The sequence below is a fragment of the Fringilla coelebs genome (assembly GCF_963513975.1).
Source record: "Fringilla coelebs genome assembly, chromosome: 1".
NCBI lineage: Eukaryota > Metazoa > Chordata > Aves > Passeriformes > Fringillidae > Fringilla > Fringilla coelebs.
This window is the reverse complement of record NC_140028.1, coordinates 39,787,355-39,802,596: the sequence shown is the minus strand read 5'-3', so window position 1 is coordinate 39,802,596 and position 15,242 is coordinate 39,787,355.

The following is a 15,242-nucleotide window of genomic DNA, read 5'->3' as shown; positions in this document are numbered from 1 at the left end:
ATAATATTAGCATAACTACTACACCTCTGGAAGCTTATTTATTACTACATTTAATCAAGAAAGTTTGCTTGGTATTTTAAGATGAGCTTACTTTCAGCTGTCACACTCTGCTTTAATGCATATTTTTTTTTCCCTGCCAGTTGCTTTAGATGTCTTCATTTGGTCCTTAAACCTCATGTCATGCAGTTAACTTTTATATGCCAACTATTCCATTGTTTAGGCTTGTTTGCCTAAATTTGGATTATTTGTACTCCTTGAAATCTCTCATTTACTTTCTTTGAAAGTACTAGAGGCTGTATTCTGATAAAGCAGCTCCAAAAAATGTGGATAAAGAAGTTGTCATCCTGTTGCTGTTTCCTGAAATGCAGCAATGTCTTTTGCCAATGGAGATCAGTATGTGAAAAATCTGTTTTGATGATACTCACGTTTCTCTGGTCTCTTGCTCCCTGCAATGAAAACATCATTTTGTTCTGGTGGTTTGTTTTGGAACCATTTAACAATTACATATATACTATTTTTGAACTCATACCCATGTTTATTCTGTTCCCAGCTATTCCAGCTACTTCCTGAGGAAGTTTTCCATCTATAAGTGTTTTAAATTCATCACTCTTAAATACATGACCTCACGCTGATCATGCTGAAACACTTCGTTTTCCAGTAATCCAGATGGTTCTCAATCAGCAGCCTTGCTGCACTATTTACTTAGAACTTTTATGAATGTTCTTAGTAAACTTTATTTCCAGATAAAATACTGAGTACTTTGCTGCCAAGAACTAATTCCTGTGGGATTCAATTAGAAAGATGTCTGACTGAGACAGACCTGTAGCCTTGGTTTTAATTTGCTTGCTATGAACTGTAGGTGCACAACTGTGCCAGTTTCTCCGTGTCCTACTGAAAAAGTCAATGTGCAAATGTGTTATATCAACACTGTTCCTATTGTCCACTGAACAAATGCTGTAATTGCATGAGAAAAAAAAAGTCATTCCAAAAATATATGTTTGCCATACATTTAAGCTGTGTCATTTAAGTACAATTTGATCATTTATTTCTTATTCCTATATGAAGAAGTTGGTTTGGGTTTGTTTTGGGTTTTTTTTCCCCCTGAGATTAAGGCGAGGTTGACCGTAAGTGCCGGAATTTGTTCCTTTCTTACTTATTTTCCTAGTATTGGCATTACCTCAGCTTTCTTTGAGATTTTTCCTTTTTTTTCTGAGCTTCCCCAGATTTCTCAGAGCTTATGGAAAATCCACATTAACAGCACACAAGTCTCCTTTGCCAGCTCTTAAAATTCTTGGATGCAGGCTATCTGGAGCCGCTGATTTAAAAACCGCCTCATTTCTGTTCCTATGTTTAAGGCTTACCATGGCTATTGTTGGAATTTTCTGATATATGTTGTTTTTCTCCACAAATGTGCAACAGAAATTTATCCAAACTTTCTGTTTTCTCTGAAATATGCTATATATTAAAAAATTCTCCTTCTTGCCATTCATGTGAGTAAAAAGCCATTCTAAATACAACTTTTTGTTTATCTTGTATTTTGTCATTCTTAGCTTCTGATTCATATTTTGTATTCTGCCTGGTTTTCCTTTGATTACATACTGCTTTTCATGTAGGTTTTTCTCCCCAGACAATGCGAACTTTGGTTAAGAGATTGTGATTCTGTGACTTAAATTAATACCCAACAGCCTGTGCTTTTAAGGTGAAGCTTCCAGGAACGTTTCCCTCATGTCAAGTAATTAAGAGGATAAACGATTAAGAAGCAAAACATGCTTTTGACATGATTTAGTAGTCTGTAGCAAAAAGAACTTGATATCTAATCTAATGATTTATCATTCAGAGTATCAATCCATGTGCATTCATGATACTTTCTGACTTTTGGTTTGGGGTTTACAAATTACTGGGGTTTTTTTTCCTCTCTTTCTTTGACTAGTTTGTCCTTCAGAAGAGTAAATCCTGGGATGAGTCTGTCTATGTGACAGAAGGAGCATGTGCTGTAGTCATTCATGTCTTTTGTAGTAACTTAGTGAAATGCAGATTTTTGTTGTATTCTGGTGAATGTTGAACCTTTCTGATGCACTTTTGACTGGGTCAAAGGACAGACATACTCTCCAGGCTTTGCAGCTTGGGTTGTGAACACCATCCATTTTTTGGAGTAGATTTATTCTGCTTGTTTCACCCTGGTGGCCTGTGGATGATTTTTGCAGAGCTCACAGTAGATCTGCTGTGTCACTTTTCATAGTGTTTATTTCATGTGGGCAGCTCCCTGGAAGCTGTCTTGGTTATGCCAGCCTAATACCTCTAGTATTTGCTTTCAATGGTGATGAACATACTGCTATTTACACGTAAATCACTTCCTTCTCCAAGGTCATTGGGATCTGAACACACTTTTAAGGGTTTTGTTTGAGCTTCTGGTCTAAAATACCTGTGAACCAAGATCACAGGAAGCAGGCTTCCATGAAGGTCATAAATAGATGGTTTAGTCTCTAAACCACTCAGGAGAAATCCAATGAAATCTATTTTCAACCCTTTTAAGAAGAGCTACAGCATCTGCTTGGTCTTAATTGTAGGTATCTGCTGATCCTCATGTGTTAAGTTTCTCAGTTGTATCATGTTGCAGAACTTTCATTCAATTTCTTTGCTCAGAGATTAGCTTTCTCTACAAGTGCCTGAGCTATTGGAACTTCAGAAAAAAAATCTAAAAAATACCTAAACTAAACTAAAGAATACCCTCCTTTAAAAGACTGATTTGTGTAGATGGGTAGCTGCTAATGGGCATTGCTCTCTGCAGGTATGAGGCAGACAGAATGCACAGCTGGAGTTCTCATATTGCACCTAGCCTGTCCATTTTACGTTTTCTGAATTTTCATGCTAGTTCTAGCATAAAACTCAGCATATAAAAATGCAACCCCCGTCAAAATACTAGGCTGTCTTTACCTTAAAAAGTTCTCCTGTAAGCATGGAAAACATGAACTAGGTCTGTGATTCAGAAGAAGAGCAACTGTGCCTTGATGGAGTCCTTTACAAACAGTGCTACAAATATTGATTGTTAGGAGCTGTTTTCAAGTGGGCAACTTAGATTTCATCAAGCTCTTTCTAAATGTGTGCTTTTTGCCTGGCAGATGATACACTTGGCTTCTAATATCATTGATGTATTAGAGCAAAACTTCTCCCTTGTCAGCCTGTTTTGCCTTGTTTTTCTGACACAGGTCACTGTGACAAAAAATACAAAGCTGCTGATGTGCTACAGCATTTCTAGTGATATCGAATCTGTGATACATCCTTACATTATGTCTTCAAACACTTGGGGCTGAAACAGCATTGTCCATCTGGGAGGCTTTCAGGAGGATATTTGAATTCATCCTGTTCTAGTTCAATCCTAATTTTTTTTTTTTTTCAAATTGATGAATTACATGTTCTCTGCTTTCTTAGAAGAATGTTTTCTCTCCACTCCTTGCTCTGCAGATGTGATGCTGCTGTCAAATTCGTAATAATGAAAAAAAACACCTTTGGTAGAAAATGACTCTGTAATTCATACAGTCTTGATAGCAACTAAGATAGTGTATTGATTAGCAGCCTATGATTTGCTGGTAATCAATGAACTCTATATTGTGGGTCAGTATCAGCACTACAACAGAAATGAGAATATAAGAGGCTTACAAACTGGTGGTAAGCACCTACAAGTTTCATAGCCTTACATACATGACTTCATACCCTTACTTACATGACAGTCACACATTTCTTACATGCACTTCCACTCTCTTGCAAGAAGTGTGCATTAACATACACAGTCCCACTTATGGAAGCCTGTGCAGTCATTCCACATACCAGGAGGGGTGTGGGTCCCTACTATTCCTTCATCCTGTCAGTCCCTCCCATCTGTACCAGCAGTGGGGTGGCAGCTACTTACCATGTCTGATGAGGAGGGTCTTAGAAATATTAGCACCTGCTGCAAGTTTTCTTCTAATAATCACAAATTCTCATGCTGCTTTTCAAGCTCCCCCCCCCCCCCCCCCAAAGGCTCTTGTTAATCTAATGCCCTGGTTGCTATTGAATCTGGGTGGTCATTGTCTTAAGCAAGCTTTGTTATTGTTAGTTTCCTCTTAGCCTTATCAGGTTTTGGGCAAGCATCCTCTCAGAACATGCCAGTTTGGGTATTCTCTTCACACACACTATTTATACTTGCCCAGTGAAAGCAGAACTAGTGGGCATACAAACAGAACTGTGGGATTTTTGCATCCAGTTTTCAGTTTAGAAATCACCTCAGACGACTTCATGTGGGTAAAAGTTAATCAAGTACAAAAAATAATAAACTACACAGATCTCTCCAGTCTGGATTTGGCCACTTGAGGCAGCACCACTTGGCACTGTTTGTTGTGGCCTTTTTACTTTGTGAAAATAGTTCAAGAAGACTGCAGTAGCTCTTAGAACACATTGAAATCTTGCACCTACCCAAATAATATCTGTGTGACTTATTGAACAGAACAAGCTGTTTTAACACCAGAATTGGAAATGGCTAAATGGCTTCCAGGACACAGGTTGTTTTGCTGCTTTTACCTCACTGGCTTCTCTACGGATGCTTTGTACTGACAGTGTTTAGGCACTAGTGGCCCATACTAGTGCATGCAAACTCTCACAAGGCTGTGCTATGAAAGACTTTGGAGTTGTCTTTCCTCCTCATGTCTGCCTCCTGCAAAGACTTGGTGGGAAGCTGCCAGCCTCAGGGTATTAGCATGGTTGGATGCCGGTCCTGGGAGGAAAAAAAATGATGTTTAATTTTACAGCAATTCTGTTTACCAGTATATGTAGCCCATATACATGTTTGCCCATGTGTTTTAGAGCCCAGATATGAAGTTGCTGATCATGGCTTTTTTTCATCCAAAGACCAGATTAATCCAGTGTAATTCTTTGGCGAGACAGAGTAGTAGGGAATTCATGGGGCTTGTGCTGCTTCTCTGTCATGAATCAGGGATAATTTAAGGAATGGTTGTGGCCTCACACTGCCTTATGACTAGAAGAAAAACTTCTCTTGATATGGAATGCATCACTACCCATGTTTGTGGTTTTTTGTTCATGAGAAGTTTTTCCTCATCTCTTTAGGATTGGTGTCCTTTTGTGATATTCTTGATCCAACGAGTTTTCAGATGGTGAATGTTTGCAAGCACAAAATTTAGCAAATGCTTGCCACAGATGATGAAGAGACTTAAAGCAAGGGGTGATTTCCACCTTCATGTTACAGGACTATTAGAGCCGGATATTAGTTGCAACTTGCAATTTTATCTAGATTACATCCAGGTGTCGGCCTTCTCTGGGACTTGAGGTGCCCTTCCCAACCCTGGCATCTGGAAAGAAAGATTAAAGCCCATTCAGCAATGCTTCTCCTGTTGTGACCTGACCCTCTGTGAACTAGCCAAGCTAAATTACTCAAAACCTGACAGAAACAGGAATAGTAACATAGAACTTAGGACCTGGAACTAAAGGAGATACTGTGGTGTTAAAGATGTGCTTTAGAAACCGGAGTTAGTAGCCACTGAGAAAATCATCGCGCTGTGATTGCTCAGAACAGCTGGTCGGATCCACAACATAACATGAAAGTGATCCAAGAGGCATCAAATATGAAGAAGTTTTGGTTTCAAAGGGTTTACTAACTTCTCCACAAGGCTAATGTGGCAAAGTGGCAGCTGCAGTTTACTGCATGGGAGTTACGAGGTCGCAGTAGCAGGGCCAGAGCAACAACCACAGAGTTTGTAATATCATTCATAGAAGGCCCAGAAGTTTTGTTTAACAGAACATCTTAGTGGGAGATTACAACAAGTCCATTAAACTTATCTTTCACCTAAATGCATGCCAGAAGTTCCTACTTCATGAAAATGGGGCTTGTGCGTGGCGTTTCACACCAGTCTACAAAATGTGGTTGTAAATGTGGAATATAGTTTGCTCTGTTTTTCCCCTAGGAAATGATATAAAACAGAAAAGTATTTTTTCCCCTGCAGCAATCACTTAAATAACAGCAACTATATGTAAACTTATGTGCACTAATGTGAAATGATTGCACATCCAACATTCCTGCCTCCGTGCAGAAGTGAAATCCCCAGCAACAGGTCTTCCACATCAAGGGAAGCAGTATTTCCTACAGGTTCAAAACTGAGGAGGAGATTAATATTAAAATTTATTAGCGTTGTGATCAAGCATTCAATTTTTAGGCAAATAAAATTAAGTATTGTGGTAAACACAGAAGGCCATTTTGAGTATGGTATATCTCCCTGAAAAAAAAATCATAAATATTAATATTTGTCATTTTTTCAGCATTATAACTTCAGGTTTTTAGGTTATGTATGAAACACATATATCTAAAAATACTGTTTCAATAATTATGACTGTTGGAAGCTGTTTCTGAGGGCATCCAGCAGTCACTTCATCCTTCCAATAGCCCCATACCACACTACCACAGGTATATTTCCTTTTTGAGAATCCCTTACCTGTTCAGAGAAATAGCTGATTCTCATACACTCTTATGAAATGTTCCTGGTGTGAGGGAGAGCTAATCCCTTTGTTCTGGCAGGAACAAATGCTTATGCTAATACCTAGGAATTATTTCTCATTTTTCCTACAAAAATAAGGGCAAAAGCAGCAACACACCTTTGATACAGAAAATGGAGTTTGTTACTCTTAAAAATCTTTTGTATATAAAGGAAATTTCTTTTCCAATGAAAAATCTGCCATTTCTTGTGTACTAGTATACATTGCTAAGTCATTGGTGCTACTTAAATATAGCACTAACTAATCATAATTAGTAATAGTGTAATCATAAAGAAAAGGAAATTTTAAAGCCCTCTCAAGCAGTCTCGGGACTGGTAATGGCTGGCAGAGCCATTAAAATTAAACAAATTTTCAAGATCAGTTGGGGTTTTGGGGGGCTGGGAGCGAGAGGAAGTCTATGCTTCATTCAGCAAACCAAGAGACTACTTTGACCTGGTGGAAACAGGTGACTACTCTGAGCTGAATCAGTGGCCTTGTCTGATGTTAAGCATTAGTTCAAGACCTTAATTTAAGTCATGCAGGACCCTGACAGTTCAGTGGGCAGGTATCTCCAGCATACAACACAGAAAGCCACACACCAGTATAAACTTACTTTTCAGTGAGAGCTTCACTGATTGAAAGGGTTTTAGCAAATAGGTACAAATAGCAAGAGATAGTAGCAAATAGGAATTTTGGGGTGTCTCCTCTCTCCCTGTCTCTGGCTTATCTCCTTGACTCCTCCAGCCCCCTCCCTTGTCTCCCTGAGCAAATGACTCTTTTGCTGTGATCAGTCAGGTAGTGCTGGTTTTTTATGATCATGACATTTTTTCAAATGCTGTTTGCAATTCAATATTTTAAACAAACAGTGCAACCATGAAAACTTTCATCTGAAAGTCAGCTGTTGGCAGGAATGATTTATTACACTTTAGGAATATCTAATTTTACCCTTTCAATCAGAAAACATTTATTAGAAATTATTTCGCTCCCAAAAGCTGTACAAGGATTGACAACTTTATGGGAGGTCTGGAGTTCTGTAACCTTCTTAACAAAGAGAAATCAGTGTGACATTCATCTTTTGGCATGTTAGTGCAGTGATACATTCCTTCAAAGGTTTTGCATGTAGCTCTTGTGTTATCTGTAAACCATTTTATTGGAACTGTTAATTAAGAGAAAAACAAGGATGTGGAAAAGCTGTATGGTATGTCTCTAAATTTACTGTACTATGTAATATATACTATTAACTGCTATTAAAAAAGAAATCCAGCCTCCCCAGCCTATCAATTCCCTTATTTACATTCAGTTTTTTTACCATCTCTGTTCAGGTGCAACTTTGTATGCTTGTCTCTGGTACAAGCTTCATTTGTGCCACATCTGAATCAAAACCCTTTCATCGTTTTTAAGTGGTTGAGAAAAATACATGGCTTGAAAATAAAACTGGTTTTCCTTCTGCCCTTGTGGAGGGAGTGACTTAAAAAGAACTGGACATTTACATTTCCAATTTGCAGCCTACTTTGCTCTTTGTAGCCTGGCACATGTGCAGTAGAATATTTATTAAGTTATGAATTGCCCTATTATCCCAGGTGCCCTGCAAAGGCAAATGCAATCACCTCCCTGCTCTGCTGAACACTTGGGCTATTGAACTTCAGGCTGGGTCGGCAGCAGAACTTAGCCTCGTGCTCAGAGAAGTCCAGGGGTGGGTGGTGGTGCCTCTACTGTCAAATTGTCCCACGGCATCCCTAGCTACCGGCAGACTGGGATAGATGCCAGTAAACTTTTTTGTTCCATTTTCCTTCTTTAACTGGTTTTAAGGCTTTTCTGTGACAGGCAGACAAATATTTGGCAGCTGGGTTAACTGAAGCATAGAAAGAGCCTCTTTGAGCACTGCATTTGCAGCAGATAAATAGCTAGAACAAAGTAAAACTAGAATATACCAAATACAGTCAATTTTAAAAATGACCATTTCCTATCCCTATTTTCTTTTTGGTTGTAACTGATGAAATTATGTACACAGATATTAACACTGCAAAAAAATGATACACGAGTCAAATAGTAAGCATCTACTTGAGTCCCATTGAATTTACAAATGTTTGTAGTATATTGTGTGAAACAGTTTTTGTTTGTTTTCTTTGCTGTGGTATATCATACCACAGAGTACAGAAGCAACCCATACTTCTTCAGACTTATGTTTTCATGTTCTCCATCCTACCTTCTGAATTGACTATGTGTCCCCTTCCAAGTTATGCAGTACTTTTATTGTTTGAAAATAGTGATGTTATCACTTTCTTTCTGGATTGAGATAAAGCATAATACAAAAAAAACCAAAAAACCAACAAACCAACAAACAAACAAACAACAAAAATTTAGGAGGAGCAAACAACAGAACAAGCCAAATAAGAGCATAGCATCAAACATTGTATCTTATGCTAACTTCTTTTAAAACCTGTCATGAAATGTCTCTTGGTATTTCTACTTGGGATCCAAAGACACTTAGCCTTCAATAATAGCTATAGTAATTGAAGATTAATATGGAATGATAGGTTTCCATGCTTTTTCTTTTCCTTATTTCACACTTTTCCTAGAAACTGTTTATTATAATTGCATTGTTCCCATGCTTCTAGCCATCTTGTCTTGTCTTTCTTGTAATCACTTGACTACTAAAATAATTGTTGCTCTTCACAGAACTCAGGATAATGTAGAAGTTGCTTTTCATTGTAAGGCATGAAAAAAAATTAATTTTGACCTAAAACCATTCCAGCACTAATTAGTATTGGCTCTTATCTGGGGATTCAGTTTGAATTAGGTAAAATTACATAAAATCATTTATACATTAAGTGCATCCTGTCAAGCTTTACACATAAGCCCATTTGAGGAAGGAGACATGTCAGAGGAGATTGGGATGGTGAATGACATTTATTATAAATAAAAGAAAAAAAAGGCCAGAATCAGACCTTTTAACTCTTGCTTTCCCTTAGTGGACAATACTGTCTGTATAACCAAGAAAGCACAAAATACAACACTCTAATATGGATAATAAGTCCAGGGCTACTGCTGTTGGTTAGTACCCATGAGAATGCAAGTACTTTCCAGTATCTTCTTTATATGTACTTTCCAAAATTAGGAAATGCACCCAGGTTTGGTAGTTAGGTACTGGGAGATTAATGAGAAAGAGCTGAGGTTTCCATGCAGGCTGTGGTTACCCCAGACTGCTATGAGGCAGGAGCTAACCCACCCAGTTTTGAATAGTTAGCTCTCAGTGCTGCAGAGCTGGAAGCTTGAAAGGCAGCTTGTGCTGCTTAGGGACAGAGAACATAAAACAAAAAGCAGCTCACCTTGAGAAGCTGGCTACTGAGACATGGCATCCCAAGGTCCCAGAAACAGCACTTGGCACATTAAAAACAAAAACCAAAACAAACAAATAAACAAACAAACTAAACAAAACACCAGAATACTCCAGTTTCCAAGGAAAATAATTATATCAAGCTGTGAAACTTGGTTAATAGTGAGACAGATCTGACCTAATCTTAATAGAAAGACCTGACCTTTACATTTACCAGCTGGGAGAAATGATGCTTTGTTCCTTCCCCAGAACACAGTCAAGATGAGTAGTGATTCTTATTTGAGGAGGAGATTCTTATTTGATGTTTTAACCTCAGATAGCCCATGCCTTGAATAGAGCACACCTGGCTGTCAAAGACATCCCAATACCACCAATTCCCAGACTTACCCTTGCATTATCTGAATCGCTGCAATACTTCAATATATCTTCTGTTTAGGCTGATCAAGCTACTGGCAATCAGTTCCAGAAACAAAGAGGATAAATAAACTAGGTACAAGTAGCCCTTAAGGTTTGTAACTTAGAACCATGTCTTGCTAACCATCTGGAGCTGTGTTGCCTATCTATGCAAGGGCAAGGAGAGAGAAAGGACAAAACCAGTTTATAGAAAGGGAAAAATCTGGATGAAGAGAACCCCCTTAGAGTTGTGAACAATTGTCTGCAACTGCTCTGCTAGCATCATGTGCCTTCTACTGGCAGTTTTTTGGGGGTATGCAAGTGTGACAAAGTTAATAGCAAAGTGCAGCTACACTCATTAGCTCATTCCAGCTTTAGAAGCAGGAAAGAATCTTTTAAAAACCTGAAGCTGGATCCAGATGAAGAAAACACAAAGGAAAAAAGTCTGGTGGATTACATATAAAAATAGAGGGGAAAAAAATCTTCAAGGAACTAACATAAACTCCATATTTTCAGAATATCAAGGACAAGAAATCTGCCAAGACTCACTGGCAGATCTATTTATGTCAGGTTTTTAAAATAAAAACAAAACAAATATAAAAAGCCCCCAAAACAAGATCAAGATTACCCCCACCTGAACATTTTAACCTGTTTCCCCCTCAAGACAACAGGGCCATTGTAAAGAAGCAGAGTGATCCTTGCATGTACATTTTCCTGCAGGAAACACAAAATAGGCTCAAGATAGACGGATTTTTGTAGAACTCAGATGTCTGAAATTCAAATATCTATGAATGTATTATAATTGGAGAACTTCCGTGGTTAGAAGTGACCTCTGGAGACTGTCTAGTCCAACCCCCTCCAAAACAGGGTCAACTAGAGCAGCTTATTCAGTACCATGTCAAGCTGGGTTCTGAGTATCTCCAAATATGAGGCTCCTTAACCCTTCTGAACAACCTGCTCCAGGGTTTGACTATTTTCACAGTAAAAATGTTTTCTCTTGCATTTAAATGGGGTTTCCTGTCCTTCTATTTGTGTCCATTACATCTAGTCCTGCCACTGAGCAGCACTGAGAAGACACTGGCTCCATCTTTATTGTATGATAAATACTGCCTCCCGTCAGTATTTCTATGAACTGGTAAGATCCCCCTGAACCTTCTCTTTCCAGACTGAACGCTCCCATCTCTCAGTTTCTCCTCACATGCAGAGGTTCCAATCCTGTGATCAACTTCACGGCCCTTTGCTGCGCTCCTGGTGCAGTACAGCCGTGACTTTCCTGTTCGGACACATTGCCCCGCGTGTGTCTCACCGGGGCTGAGCGAGCAGCGGGGAATATCTCTCGCAGCCGTGCTGGAAGGGCTGGCAGCAGCCCTTGGAGCGCACCCCGGCTGCTGTTGGCCGCCTCTGCCGCAAGGGTGCATTGCTCGCTCATGTTCTACTCGGTGGCTGCCAGCAGCTCCCGCTCCTTCCTGCAGAACTCCTTCCCAGCCCTCGGCCCCGGGTGCGTCCTGGTGCGCGGGCCAGACGCCGCAGCTCCCGGCGCTGGTTGCCATCGGCAGATTTCTGCAGCTTGGTTATGTCTCTGAACAGCAGCACAAGCACCCGGGATATTGCCTGCTCCGTCCGATTCTGTATCACCTGCAAACTCGCAGAGGGTGCTCCATCCCATCATCCAAGTCCTCAATGCAGATGTTAGCCAGCCCAGTGCCGATCTCTGGGATACATCACTAATGACTGGTCTCCCACTGGACTTCATGTCACTGATCAGAACCCTCTGAGCCCAGTAGCTCAGCTAATTTTTAGCTTTCACTATTTAGTCAGTACTTATCAGCTTCTCTGTGAGGATGTAATGACAAACTGTGCTAAAAACCTCCCTAAGGTCAAGATGAGCAACCACCACTGCCCTCCAGCAGCCAGTAATCTCATGGCAAAAGGCTACTAAGTCAAGACTGATTTCCTCTTCATAAATCATGACTACTCCAAATCACTTTTTGCCCTTCATATGTTTGGAAATAATTTCCAGAGTTGTTTGTTCCACCAATTTTCCAGGGATTTTGATGAGGCTGACTATCTCTAAGTTTTCCAGATGCTCCTTCTTGGCCATCTTGCAGACGGGAGTTACATTTGTTTCCTTCAGACCTCAGAATTCTCTCCTGAGCACCATGACCTTCCAAAGACAGCCTAGAGTTGCCTAGCAATGACATTGGCAAGCTCCCTCAGCATTTGTGAATGCATCCCATCAGGGCCAATGAACTTCTGTGTGCTTTGTTTGTTTCAGTGTTCCCTAACCTGATCCTTCTTTATCAATAGTAAATCTTCTTTGCTTCAGACCCCATACTGGTCTCTCAACTCTTGCATATTTATTATTTATGCTTGAATTTAATCAGGAGCTCCTTGTTTATCCTTGGAGGTATCCTGTCACCTTTACCTGATTTCCTGCTTGTGGGGATGGACCAGTCTTGAGCTTGGAGAAGGCAATCATCGAAAATCAACGAGGTGTCGTTGGCCCTTCTTCTCTCCAGGTTCATATCCTGGGGAAGTCTTTAAAAAATCAATTTCCTAATTCCATGAGTGACATCTCTACAAGATACATTAGCAGATTCTATATTAAAGGAAATAACAGATACATAGAGATGATTTGTTTAGAAGGAGCCAATATTGCTTTCACTGGAAGAATTGCAGTTCACAGTTGTGTTGGATTGCATTAGAATTCTTTAGGAGCAGTGACAGCACGTTGATAAGGCACTGATTGATATGTTCCCTTAGGGTTTCCAAAGGTATTTGAAAAATCCTTCCCTACAAACTTTTGAAAGGTACTAAGCAGCCATGTTTAGGAGAGAAAACCTGGGGCTGGATAAGTCAAAAGATAGGCACAGGGGGTAAAACTGTCATTTCTCCCAGCAGGAGAAAGTGCCCACTGGTGTTCCAGGGGATCATCTGTTGCCCATCCACAAATGAAATGCAAGATGGAGAGCCAGAATATAAACAAATTTGCTGATGGTGGTGCTATTTAATTGTAAGGGCCAACTACAAACTGGAAGAAAGAAATTCAAGGTATATTGGTGTAAAGTAAGGCAATCAGGCAAACTTACCATCTCACATAGAACCAAGGATTCTGAGCTGTTTAGGCTAGAGATATTTCTTGATTAGTATTAACACAGAGCTCATTAGCAATCAAAAAACAAAACCAACCTTTGAAGTTAATGAAAAAAGAGACCATCATTATGGCAGCAGAGTATGGTGTGCCTACATCTTGAGTGCTGTGCAGAGTTCTCTCTCACACTATCAAAAGAGAACCCCATAAAATTGACAGAAACATCTGCAGAGCTGATTATACTTCAAGAGTAGACCTTGGCCATTCAGTATCCTTCTGTCAAGTACAACAGAGACTTTGAAGGGTGCTTGATTTTTCACAGAGGCTCAAGTAGCACTTGTTGATGCTAAAGTGTCATTAAGCAAAAAATCACAGGTTTCTAGCAGTATAAGCAGCAAGCTTCCTGGACTGGTAAAATAAATCCAACACAAGCATTTAGGAACTACTAGAAAAAATTAATTCAATTTTTTATTCTTTTCAAAGCTGCAGAAACATTTTTATTGCTTGATGTTAAGGTAAGGCACATCAATGGCTTTATCTAAAAATTTATCTTGCATGCCCTCAGCTAATAATTTCAAAAGGCAACCGACTTATTATCAGAACTTCTATAAAACAACTTCTTTATTAAATAAGTTATACAATACACACACACAAAAAAAGTTCTGGTTCTATAGCATAATTATTTTGACAGAGAAACACAGGAAACTTTTTCCCTAATTTTACTTCAGGGTTTTTAATTCCAGCCAGAATTTTCTATTTCCACTTAAGGGGGACAGAAGACCAAGAAACAGTTAAGCTTAGATATGCTTTATAAACCATTAATTTCAATTACCAACCCAAATACCATAAAGACCTACAGAATCATCTCAAATTCACATAGTTGCTCATTTCCAGGATTTCACGGGGCTAAGAACAGATGTGTGTCAGAAATCAGGAAACTAGCTTAATTCCTTTGGGATTTTTTTTTTTTCCAGAATGGAAGCAAGGGGGAGGGAGGGTAAAGAAGAAAAACAGTTTGACTGAAACATCACTCTTTCTTCTGTCTTAAAAAGAAGCAGAGGCTTTGAGCAGAATGGCAATATCAGCTACAGCAGGCAGCTCCAGATAAGTGTGCAGATGTACAGTTATCAGTTCTGATAAGTCAGAGATCAGAGCTTTTTGTCTTCAGCGTTGCCTACAGCACTTCCTTTCCCAGACACACTACAACCAGATTAGGAAAGATAGCAGATAAGACATAAGCAGTGCACAGGATAGTTCAATAGTGTATGCTTTGAGCACCAGCAGAGGAACATTATTACTGCTGTAAGCAAACTTCCTTTCCAGTACTTCCAGTATCTTGTCCAATACTCAGCCATGCGTTATAAAGCAAAATAATCCTCACTTTACCATTCTTTCCCCCCCACCTTTTTTTTTTAAGCTCTATTCTGCACAAAATCTTCTTATAATGCTCCAGAATTTACAGTGTTCCAACTAGCAAGTTGCTACTGACACACCTGGTAGCAGGGAAGTCTTATAAAAAGGACAGGTTGTTAGTGTAAACTTCTTACTCTTAGTAGCCTTAGACTGACAAAAAGGTTCTTTATTTCAAGGAGTATGTGAGTAGTTCACATTTTCCATATCAGAAGCAGCATACTTACTGAAATTAAGTACATCTAAGAACAAGTTAAATAGACCACTGACTCTGTATTTATTTTCCCGCATTTGCAATACATACTCATTCCTTGGTAAGTGAAGAGGAAAAGCTCAAATGCACTACCCTAGCTGGTGTCAAGAACTACTCATATTTGACATTTTAAAAATACCAAAAGGTATTATGTATAAAGAACCTTCCAAAAGCAGACCCTTGTTTGTACTTCACTTACTTACAACCAACAATTTTTCTGCACATCACATTTTCCAAGTGAG